Source organism: Ischnura elegans, chromosome 4 (assembly GCF_921293095.1).
Source record: "Ischnura elegans chromosome 4, ioIscEleg1.1, whole genome shotgun sequence".
Classification (NCBI taxonomy): domain Eukaryota; kingdom Metazoa; phylum Arthropoda; class Insecta; order Odonata; family Coenagrionidae; genus Ischnura; species Ischnura elegans.
The window spans coordinates 38,804,674-38,817,766 of record NC_060249.1 but is presented as its reverse complement, the minus strand read 5'-3'; the positions used below and the strand labels follow the sequence as shown (position 1 = coordinate 38,817,766).

General features: G+C 39.9%; 1 protein-coding gene across 4 annotated transcripts in view; it reads right to left on the bottom strand.

The window, feature by feature from the left end:
• The window catches only part of LOC124157299 (oxysterol-binding protein-related protein 9), a 289,688-nt gene that overhangs the window by 232,654 nt on the left and 43,941 nt on the right, over positions 1-13,093 (bottom strand). The gene's annotated exons all lie outside the window — the stretch shown is intronic.

Below are 13,093 nucleotides of genomic sequence, written 5' to 3'. Positions count from 1 at the left end.
GTTTTCATGAGCTGTGGGTCAAAATATTTGAGAAGTAGAGGAAAAAGAAACGTTCATACTCTTACCAAAGGCATCGTATCAATTTGCAACCAATTAAAATCCAGGAAAATTTTTACTGAATATAAAAATAATCAAAAATGAGAAACAAGACGGATTTAATAACGAATAGGCCTCATAATCATACTCCATGAAGAAAACTAAAATTTGCTACCTCGCCTCGTTTCAATGCTTACAGAGTACACACTCTCAAGAAGATATTGTGCTGAAATCACAAATTAAAAAAAGGAATGCCGGAGGGGGATTACTGCTTGCGCTGTAAGCGTTAAACGGATGATGAGAAATCACATGGCCGAGATCACGCTTTAAAGAGAGACTCGTGCTCCGCGACGGAGGCAAATTTCGAAAATTAAAGGCGATCTCCACCCCTTCCTCCGCACGGAACTGATCCGTTCCCGAGTAATAATAAGAGCGACTCGAAGACGGAGGAGAGTAAAAAGAAATCCTACCTGAAAGGGTGCCCTGGAGCAAATTTAATTTCACACGCGATTCATATCGGAGCCGCTGCTCCATGAGGCAAAGGCCCAAAAGTGCTCCCACTCCAAAAGTTTCCTCCATTCATCGAATGTTTCCGGAGGACTTGACCCGAAAACAAAAAAAATCATCCGTCGGATTTAAGGCAAATCTCCATGCGCCCGTGCCTACGAAAGGTCTCAAAATTCCCGATAACAGTCTGCGGAATGAGCTCCTTCCTTCTATTTCCAAAAAGTTGCTCCCAGGTGGTTCGAGTAGGTATGCGAATAACATAGATAACACTAGGAGGTCACAGAAAGGAGATTAATGATTTTTTCTTTAGGGAGTTCTGATTCTCCGATATGCTTTCATTATAGACCATTTATCGTAAGTACTTTTAATCCCATGCATTCAGTATTAGGAAAAAAATAAAATTCGGTAATTTTACAAAATAAAAGTGCATATTTTACTGCAGCCCGTGTAAATCCTACGGTGCATACTCTTAAAGCGTCATCTTCCTCTAACCATAAGGTGACACGAAGATACCATAACCCAATGGCGCTAGAAACATTGTCACAAGGTTACGCAGTTGCCAATTTATTATTTCCCACCTATCACATTTAGATTGTGACACTTTACTTTAATAAAGGCGCAGCTGCCGACAATTAGGCTAAAGATCAAATGAAACTGTAATGGTAGTTTTAAGCAGTAATTTTATTTGAAAAATCTCTCGCGTGCACGCTTACGAAAGGGATATTGTGCCAAGCAAAACGAACAAGGGCAGCGTACCAGTCACCACCATTTCAGGGTACTAACAAATAACGAACTTCAGCTGCAACACTTACGACCCAGTCATAGTAGATATAGATACTCGCGCGGTTTCATTCACGGAGATAAGAGCAATCAAAAAGGAACGCGTATAGGCCGGTTGTAGCAAACCTGTTCAGCTCAAGCGCTAATTCCATGTCCAAACTTTCCGTATTTCGAAGGTCAATAGTAAAATTTATTGCGCACCATTTTTCGTTCCTTGAACCTATGATAAATTGGCATTTCAACTCGATAATTTCAAACGTTTTTTTTGCAAAACTGTGGCTATGTGCGTGTTTGTAACGTATGTAGAAATTTGTGCACTTTGAACGCGTGGGCTTAAAATACTGCAAATTCCAAATCGATTGCTATACCTTCCACCCAACCTGCTTCTAGGGCGTGAGGTGGGGTATTACGCTCACAGCCGTTCAAATGAAAAATGAAAAAAATACGGCGGCAGGGTTTCGGTGTAGCTCCATTCTACTTATGCCCGCATAAATTTCCAAAAAAATTCTGCTTGCACCTACCTCCCCATGCATGACATTTATACCATCATTTCTACCAGACGAAGTTATATAGAACACTTGATTAATAGCATTCGCTGATTCACTCTGAAGTCGGACGGAAATGGGGTCGTCTGTTACGCAACTAAACAAAGCCCCAATGAATAATCACCGCTAGCCATACTCCTGATTTCAACACACATGCCATCAAATGATATATGCTTTCCGTCAATTCCACAGTTGCAGTTCGTGGTGACATGGGCCCAGAACGTCCACGCACAGGCCACTGGGTGCACGTACAACCGACTGATCATCATGCTCTACACCCCCATCATCATGACAACCTTCGGACTCTTCTACGACTTCTACCGGCGGTCGTACATCAACAGCGGCAAGAGGCGGAGACTGGCGGCCGCCGGCAAGCAGGAGGGCAGCGGCCGGTGACTGGAGTCGCGACCGATACCAGAAGACGATAAAACGGGCGGAAGCTATGCACTCGGCTCAGCACGCAGCGGAACCGTCTTCGAGCTCTGTTATCGGCGATCTACTCATCCCTCATCGTCATCTCTTCGGCAGAAGGTAACGAAAAGTGTCAGTGATGAAAGACATTGGAAAGACATCCCGTGGAAGTAACATTCCGGCCGAGAAACTAGACTCTGCTGAACATCACTCGTCGTTTTATAGCGGCGAGAACCGTGACGCGACTGGAAGTTAGAAAGTTCCTCAGGACACCGGCTGACCTCTGAGGGACTGATGGCACCGCAGTGTCATTTTAGAAAGAGCACGGACAAACTGTTTTAGTCCTGTGTGAAACAAGGCCAAGTAAACACCCGCGGAAGTCAACGACCACTGCGAGTAACGGGATGGCCTCCACCATCAGTCCGGCGACCTATAAACAGAAACCTGCAGTTGCAAATCACGCCCTCATAAGGAATGAATGACATCGGAACGAAGTGAATACAAACATGGAGACATCAGGTGAAGAAGAAAGAAAAGACATTTTCAATGCATTTATACTTAGAGAACTTTTTGAAAAATTAGCAAGAAGGTGAAAAGTGTTTGTTTCGCGGACTAGTTTCAGCTAATACCTCTTCAGGACACGCATCGATTACCAAACTGTGTTTCGCATTACGGGGCCAATTCACAGCTCCACAAATTAACATCACCCATTTATATTATTCCATCAAATCATAAGCTCATCGATCACAACGTCACTAATCCCAATCATTAGGTCGTCTGCATGAATTTATGCTCGGGACAATTCAAATCCATTAACGTCTCACGCCTAATCAATGCCGAGTTTGCACGCGAAATCCCTCGGTGTCGGGAGTTTAATACCTCCTGCTGTGGGGGGCCACTCTCACCCCTTCCGCTTCCAGAGCACCGTGCCAACACGTGGGCACATACATTTCCTAAGGCAGCCATGACGCGGCATTTTAAGGAAACATGAATATTCACCCAGACTTGGCTCAAAGTCACTTTGCTCTTCTAAGTCCACTGGGGGTACGTAAATAGAATTGGGGATAGAAACGGTAAATTAATTACGGAAATAGCAAAGGCCGTCTCTCACTCTCTCAACAGTGTCTCGCTAGCACACGCTACCATTGACTGAGAATTCCTCTGCGTCATCTCCGTTTTCCGTGAGATTGGAATAGGACACGGAATTGACATTGCTTGTCTCGGGATCGTGTCGAGAATATAAGTAAGGGCATCCAAAAGGGAGACAGATGTATTTAAGCTAGGCGGAACGAAAAGACTTTCATTGAATCTGTTGCCGATGGTCCCACGCGACCCTACTTGAAAGGGATAGCGTCAGTCCTACAGGCAATTTCGGAAAATGCACAGACAAGGAAAATTTTATCAATACAGAGCGCACACCAGAATGACAATCATTGCTCCACTGTCTACATAAATGCACCTTGGATATCTCAAATTTATACCACTTCGTATCTAACGTAAGATAAGAATCACCTTTCTAGTGATCCGTAACGAGCCACAAAAATTATAATTCATAATTAAATTATCTGAACTTATACAGACTAAATTTTCAACTACCAACATCCTTTTTAGAAATTCTCGGTAAAGATAATCTCCCTTATAACCCAAGAAAACATTTATGCTTCGCATAATAAAGAACAATTAACAATCTCTCCTAACTTGACAGTGTTCACAAAGCTCTAAAACAGAAGATAATTTCGCTCGTGTCAATCATCAACACAGCTTACGTAACGTCACTTGTGGAGAGGTGATGACGCAATTCGCTACGCCTGAGACTCCATAAATACGTGCTAGAGAGTTAGCAAATATAACGCCTTATATCGAACGAAGATGTCAGACAATGTTTATGGTTCAATCTTCGACTTCAATGAAGCAGCATTACTCATAAATGAACGATAAATACAAGTCGATTCGGGCAGATGCACCTCGCCTCAGCTGTATAATTTATGGGTAGGTTGGAAGCATAAGCCATTGCTCAAACGCCGCGATAAATACGTTAACTTTCCATTAAATTTCTATAGCTGGATAAAAGTCAAACTTCGATGGTGACTTTGCAAAATTTAAAAGTTTTGGCAGAGAAGGAAATAATAACTTGCAGGGCGAAATAAAGTGAACTAATACAAAAGACAAGGGTTAAAATTTAAATAAACCTCACAGAGCAAAAATTACGCTAGAGAATATAAATAAATGTTATTTTTCAAAACATTTGGCTTCCGTTCACATTCATTATCTGACAGTGGGTAAAAATCCAACTCCTTAATTTATTGCAAGAGCAGATATTTCCTCAAGTATTTTTCCCATAAGTATTTCCAAGTCAAGTTTAAAAACAAAGAGTCATGACACAGTGTTCGAAGTTCTAGAAAACCCACGAAAGCGGTTTATGCAGCGTCTCACTTTCATCTCATTTACCTCCCAAAGCAACAGCGGAAAGTTAAGCCTCGCGAAGTCAACAACCCCGTAATCACATCCGGACGACTGCAATGGCGAAGAGTGCGAGCCAGTTGCCGAGATACGGAGCGAATAACATTCGAGTCAGGTTCAGGCGGTCTCGGGTGCTTCGGGTGCTTCCTTATCTCCCGATAACCGGGGGGGAAGCAGAACTCGTTCGTTCGTCCTGATATATAGAAGTGGGAGCGGATAGATAAATATTTACCCGAATGCCAACGTGCGTAGATTCAAAATTGCTTGCTGCGACGCGAAAAGATGTAACGATGAAGAAAGGTAGATACGATGAACGGTGAAATTACTCGATTCTCTCTCTACGACTCGATTAAGATTGATCTCGATTGAGACCATCGGCCGCAGTAATGTTAACTGGCACAGTAAAGGCACACTTTGAACAATTTAAGATGACGCATCACCTCAGGTCGATCCGTCATTTTTCGCGATGCAATACTCGATGAGCACGTGATCGGCATGAAATTTTCAGCATATACTCACTGGACCATATTAATATTTGCCTCTATCTCAAATTTAACAAGTTTACCTTGATATTTTCATATTACATGCATTTCTTTAAATTTGAGATTCAGGCAAAAGTCAGCTCTGAGTTTACTCTCATTGATGATGACTTGTTTTAAGCGCGTGATTCATCGGGGAAAAAAGATATAATGCGACCGGTAGTAAGGGAGCGATGTATCCTCTTCATTACTAAATGCCCCAGCGACTCGCAGCATAAAAATATTCGTTCAAAGTTACATCCGTAGTGGAGACAAATACCCAAATTTGAAAGGAACAAACTGTTTAATGAATACCGCTCTTACTTCCTTTATCATCATACGTAATCGAATTACCGTTTCTATTACTCTTCAAGAATATTGATTGAAACATTGCATTCACTTCAAAACTCTTTCTGTGATCCCAGGAATGCAGGTATTCAACACTCCCGGCACGCGATCAATCGCTTGCAAATGCATTGCAAAATGGCTCCAGAATCCCCATGAGAATTTAAGAATTTTGTATTCCTATAGCCATTTCCTAATCAATATTAGTTAAATAACCGTATTACCATTATTATCATTCAAATAATCGTTATCACCTCAATCTCATTATTAACACACATTTGTAAATATTTTCGCACTTCCACAATCATTATTCAATCACAATTTATGAATGTTAAATGAAATTCAAATAAAAGTATTTAAATAAAAGTCCTGGATTTTATTGAAACAGCTCTCCACCAATTTTCTAAATATTTTCATTCCTGAACCAGCAACTGCCGCGTACTACAAAATATCTACATGGACTTCTCAAGGAAATAATTCATATCCACTGGCCTCGTAGGCTAAGTGTGGACGACTTACGGGTTGTGATTACGGGTGCCAGTCACTCCTCGGTACATAGTTATTTCATCACTCAGCGTGATACTGGAAATTAAAGTCAAGGTTAATTCTTCATTCAATCGTTTTCACCTAATTACTACACTCAAGACCCACCGCCACAGCTTCAATAAAATATAAGTATGTTAATTCTGGCTTTAAAAGCCTCAGGCTCTCTTAAGCCGTTCCAATTTTACTCCAAAAAAGCCATTTTTAACAGGTATTAAGAACGCTGATCTGCCACGAAAATTCATTTCCGTGTAACAGCCTGTGTATAAGTATAGCTGAGTAAACACGACACAGGTAATAAATAAATTAATTAAAGAATCAATTTTACTCACAGAAAATTCAGGAGTAAGCACCTTTGCATGCAAACACCCAAATGTATCAGGGAAGGGGATGTGAACCACAAGCGGAGTCGCTTACCTATAAAGAAAAACACAAATTTAGAATAAATTAAAGCATCAATGAATGCAATGCTAAGCTGGATCATAACGCGTTGGACATATAGCTTTTGCGATAAATATTATTTCAATAGTAAAATAAAAAACAAACGAATATTTAATGACTCAAAGGAAACGTAAGCATCCGTAAATAGTATGGCACAATTTTCGCAATCACTTTCGCCAAAGAGTCATTTTCCCTGTAATCACCATTCATAAAACTAAAGCACACACAAATATCGGTAACGCAGCACAACTAAGCCAGTGAGGAACTCTAAAGTCAATATTATTGGGCACCCATAAATGCAGGCAACCCTCATGAGCTAAAACATAATCTAGTGAGCTGAAAAAAATTTAGTCATTTTAGGGCAATCATGAACTAGGAAAAATGGTTACCTATAATTGGCGTGCCATACGATGACAAGTTTGCATTTAGGACAGTTTTAAAGAACAGCAAGCTAAATTTTAAAAATTAGTTGAAGTAATTTTGAAGCAGCCACAAAAGTAAAACATCGGATTTTTTCCACACACGGTAAAAATTATCGCCATGGTAAATCAAGGATCAAATGGAGTTGGAAAACGCTTACGCAGCCAAATATCTAAAAAAGGAGACTTTGGGCTTCCACGTTTGATCTTCATAAACCATGGACTGCCGCATCATAATAACTTACCCAATCGATAAGCTAATCCAGAAAAGTTCGTTCCTTCGAGTGATCCTCGCAACGTGACCCACACTTCTAAAAATAGAATTTTACTCCGGAATCACTTAAAAAAAGAGTAAGCGTGCAAGTGCATACTCTATACAGCATATGCCTCCTTCCTTTTCGTATTTCGTTTATACTTCACGTCATTTAAAACCGTTAACATCAGTATTTACTTCTATTTGACTTCGGCTATGGGTAAAGTGTTACACCCGTGTTTAACATCCAGGTCAAACATTAGGTGACATTTAAGCCTTTTCGAATACCAGCCGAGATGCCCGAAAATCAATAATGCATAGCGCGCTTTCCTACTTGAGAGTTAGGCCTCCGTTCAACACGAAAACATACAACTCAAACCTCAAGTAGTGTGTGCCATGCATTCCTGAAAAAAAGCTCCCGTTGGAAAACAATCAATCAACGAAGATAGAGCATAGCAAGAATTAGAGCATAAGCAAGAAAAAATAAGTTTTCCCTAAAACACGGGCATAAAATGTAGGTCAAAGGGGCCATATTTACTAAGTTCTACGAGTACGAAAAACAGTAAAAATGGAAGATATACCACATTTATAACAACAAAGACCTAATTGAAATAACAATTTCAATCTGCTTCCAAAATAAATTAAAAGGAGAACTCCTGCGCTTCACTACGACAGAAAGTAAAGAATTACTGAAAATATTTAATGGATAATACATTTCAGAGAAGATATTTAGAGCTACAATTACCTTTTTAATGGGGATGTTTATGCGCCATATACGCATAACAATCTAACTAAAACCCATAACACCAGAGAAGAAAAACAATACTATGCCATTTTCTGTATGGATTCCCAGAGTAGAAAGGTAAACATACAAATCACGCATTTATCCACGAATGAAGAAATTATGAACCAAGAGCTAAATCAAATTCTACCCGATTGCAGTTTTTAATGCTCACGGGAGAATGATATTTTTCAGAAGAGGTGATGCCAACGATGATTATCGACCGTAAAAATCTCTGAATTAATTTCGCACAAAAAGAAATAAAGGATACAATAAGCCAAAGAGAGAATATGGAAAAAATCAATACAAGCGGATGAAAAACTACAGATATCGGAACAGAGAAAACATCCGATGATTTCAAGCAAACAATGGCGAAGAAAACTTCACACTCCCACTCTCTTACTTTCCCATGGCAACAGGATCGATACGCTTCTCGAACTATGGAGGAAATGGTTCTTTTTTCACACAACCTCACGAAAAATAATATTTTTACTTCCGCACGACCTTCACACAGCTGAGACTCCGCGACGACAGAGTCACTTTAATCGAGCAGAATCTTTCTGAAAGTCGCGGACACAATGACGGGACCCCAACTTGCAATTCAGCCTTCCCCCATGACACTCACTAACTTTTTTCGTGCGAGACTTCGGTTTTTCGCAATTCAAAAAAGACACGAAAGAAATCTCTCCTTACTGAAAAATGGATGAGGATAGTGGCTCGATTCATATTTGGGCTGAAGTATATCTCGGATAAGAAAGGAGCGGTAGAAGGATTGATAACTCGCGGGCGCAAGGAGTGTTGAGATGCAGAATTAATAACGTTTTGAGGGCCTTTTCGAGGCGGAGGATGCAACAAAGAGAAGGTATATCATAAAATAGAGGTTTCAAAAGTCAGAGTTCATTGTATTCCTTTATTTTTCTCAAATTTCCTTCATTTCTTCCGCCTGGCTCACATTGCCTCCAATGGACTTGCATCTATACATTAGGACAGAGTAGCAGACGCTGTATGGTTCACTTCATACTTCCTGTCCTCGAATCCATCAATGCTTTGAAGTTTAAAGATACGAATTTGGATAAGGCGATCACCCGCTAAGGTCATTTTTGCTATTAGGAAGGATACAGACTGAATGATGGAAAGATACCCGGAGTTGGAATTAGCCTGCTCTAAACCATAGACACCAGGGGGACCATGGCTTAACGTCCCATACCACGGTCGGACTGTTGTAGACTCTAGCAACCAAACCATTCTGATCCCTCTGATCCCCTTAGCAATGAAAAATTTTAAATAAAGAGTAAATATAACAAAGTATTGACTGCACCAGTCAGACTCGGCACATATGTAAACAAATATCGATTTATTCTGGCTGACTATTCGTCTCGTCTCCGATGGACTTGACTCCACTCGCAATTACAATGCATTAGTGAGAAGTGAAAGGCAAAAATTTAGGACCGGCTAGATAGCTCATTTCGTATTTTCTGACCCCATATCCGTTGATGCTTCCAATAAATAATCTCAAAGGATGTGTGGAAGTTAAAAATATTTGAAAGAACCAGTAAGACTCGCCAAAGATGCAAACATGGCTACATTTTAAGTATAGTACCAAGAATTCCGCGTATGCGACGGAATGTTATCTCCCTCTTTCTGAGTTTTTTACACCATTCTTTGTCGATAAAGAATATAAGTCAACTCATGGGATAAATAATACGGAGACAGAAAATCATTCCATACATTTATCAACACTGATTTCTGTTTATTTGGTGCCAGTCTTCACCACCCTATTCAAAATAATTGAGTTTTTATTTTTAATGCTATTCAGGTTCTATGTTTGATGATCTAATGATTAATACATATAGAAACCTTCACTTGAGTCCTGAATGAAAGCGCACAGTATATTCCTCAGCGTGCGGCCGCCCTCTGACGAGAGAAATGGATGGAGGATCGAATGAAAAATGCAGAGGCTCGGCCAGTGAAGAGGGCGGTGCGACGAGGGCGTAGCGGGGACGAGTTCCTTGAGATACGAGTTGAAGGAAGTCGGTCGGCTGAGCAGAGAAGGACTGGGGCGCAGATAGAGGATGAATACGCAAGTGCGGAAGTATTGGAAAATAAAGCGGGTGTGAGACAGCGCGAGTGAGCGGAGGAGGATACGAAAAGGAAACAAGAGCGGATACCTGATTCTCCCGGGTGCATCAGACCAAGAATAAACCCGGATGAAATATTACTGCAGTAAGAAAGTAATGGAGGTTTTCAGGCTTTTTTGGAATATTTGAGCGATTTCTCTTTGGGTTTCCAACCGGGTTAGAGTCTGCATGAGGGACGCTGACGTTTCGTTGAGAGTATATCCTAATATCCTTTAGGCTGATGATTCCGACTGTAAAATAACGAAGGGATTTAAGGCTTTCCCGGCACATTTAAAAGAAATCTACTCGGGTTTCCAACCGGTTTAGGGTCTGGTTGAACTGAGGTTGACGCTACGTTGAGAGAATACCCCAGTAGCCTCAGAGCTGATGATTCCGACTGTTAAATAACGAAGGGATTTAAGGCTTTCCCGGGACATATAAGTGAACTCTTCTCGGGTTTTCAACCGGGTTAGTGTCAGCATGAGCTGACGTTCACGTTTCGTTGAGAATATCTCCTAATATCCTCATGTCTGATGATTCCGACCGTAAAATAACAAAGGATCGCCATTTTTATTTAATATCGCCACGTGAGGAGCGAAATAATTAAAAGAAGCCATCACGTTTTGCCTCTCCACCTGCATCGGAAAATTCTAGAGGGGGAGAAAAATTGAAAGATATAAACAACCGGGTTGTCGTCACAAAGCTCGCCTATTAAAAAGCGACGCGTCATCCCAAGGGAAGAGGGCAGGCGGTTAGGTGACGGGAACGAACGCTCAGAGGAGACACTCACGGCATAAGTTTTGAAGTCACTGGACGGGTTCTTGAATCACTCACGGGAAAAATCGCGAAGCCAGTCGACGCGTTATTTAACTCATGGGAGAAGTCGCAGAGTCAGTAGACGAGTCATTAAGGACTCGCATAAAAAATCTCCAAGTGAAGGTTTCTAAAAAGATGGACGCTGTAGAACGCAGAAGGACGTATCCGTTGCCATTGCAGGAAAGGAGGTCGAAGTGGCATACAGCCTGCGGGATCCGACTCAGTGTCGTAACTACAAAATTGTTTTAAAGATCGGGCACCGGCCATGAACTATTTACAGTATGTTGAGCACTGTTATGATACATAATTAATACTACACCAGAAAATCCTGGGCCGAAAATTGAATGCTGGACATAGTAATTATATATGTGATTGCAATGTAACTCAAAAGTAATCCCATAAAATATTTACTGAACTAGTTATAAATATCATCACTTGGTGTGTTGATGTGGTTATATTTCATCAGCCGTAAGTAAACATAATTCTATAAATAAAAAGATGGTTTCATGATCTAGTAGCCTGAGTCTAGCTGGCGCCCAAGTAGGATATATAAAAGAGGTAAGGATATCAAAGATTATTTTGTTACACGATTTATGTTGTGGCAAGTAGTAATTAAGTAACCTGAGGAAATTTCCCCCCAGAATAGGTGAGTAAAATCAAAGTGGAACACAAGAGTTTTCACTGAATCTTCCATAAAAACTCTGCTTGCGCAGAAGCAGCGAATGAATATAATTTAGTTCTTCGATACTGAAAACTGCAAATTCATGAAAACTTTGTCGCGAGGAATCTAAGGTAGAATAATTAACGTACCCAGTAATGACAGAGTAATTTTGAAACCGTTCTTACAAATTGATCAATTTGAAAAGGAAATTAGAATACAAATTTAGCAAGCTTCAATAATAAATAATAATATTTACTTAGTTATTAAGTAATTATTCAATTATTTTTTTAAATATAAACAGCGATTTTTCTTCGATAGTACCAAACTCTACCGCACCTGACTAAGAACAGCGCGAAATCCTATTTGGCTCTGAGCGAACCTCGACATCCAAGACCTTCCGATGACGTCACCACTTTTATTCCAGATTTGAAGAAGCACATATTAAATTCAATAAACATCGACAAAGAATATCTACCTTTTCCTAATATGGCCTTGCTATTAGTAGAATGCCTGGACACTGAAAACTATTTTTATTCAGAAACAGATAATTACAGTATTTTAATAGCTGATAAAATGCAACACGTCTCTCCAATAAAATAGACTTATATAATCAAAAAGTACTGCCACTAAAGGCAAGAAAGTCGATAAAATTTACATAATTTATCGACAGGTCATAAAGTTCACTATGCGAGAGAAAATTTTCCACGTGTACCACGTTTGCAGCGAGGTCAAGTCCTAGAACTTATGACTGAATCGATATTAACGGAATAGAGGGGAATGAAGTCCATCGAAACTTAGACGTAGAACTACTGTTAAAAAATTAAGCGTACAGATAAAAAGAAAACGAGGAATAATTAAAAACAAGAGAAATGATAAACCCACTCAACACAACCAGAAAGAAATATAAAAGTTAGATACACTAATACTTTATTTTAAGAAGAAATACGAAGAGATCATTTTAAGAAACCATTGAATGTGAAGGGAGGGCCTATGAGAAAGATCGAAGGTAAAATACTGAATATAAATGGAGAAACGATAAGTATTGAAAGGCGTAAGTACCAACCCAAAATGTTCAAAGAAAAGTTAAAAAAAAATACTAACCAGTTTCACGAGTAATTCCACCAAATGTTGAATCCATAGTTTACCGGACGAACTAAGAGGTGTTTCCTATTCTTTTTAAAGATATAATTTCATAGCTGATTAAATAAATACAACGATGACATGTAGCTTAGAGGAAGCTACATCGGCTACGAACAGAGAATATGAAAGAAGAAAAAAGATAGTGCACTCCGTTATGCTACATTGACAGTTACCCAAAGGCTCGCACGGAGGTTCAACATAGGAATGTCCCAACGAGATACTTACAGATATATACTCATCATATTGTTTCATTTTCATCCCATTATAACCACGAACGCAGTAAAAAGATATTTTCAAGAAAATATTTCATCACTCGCGTA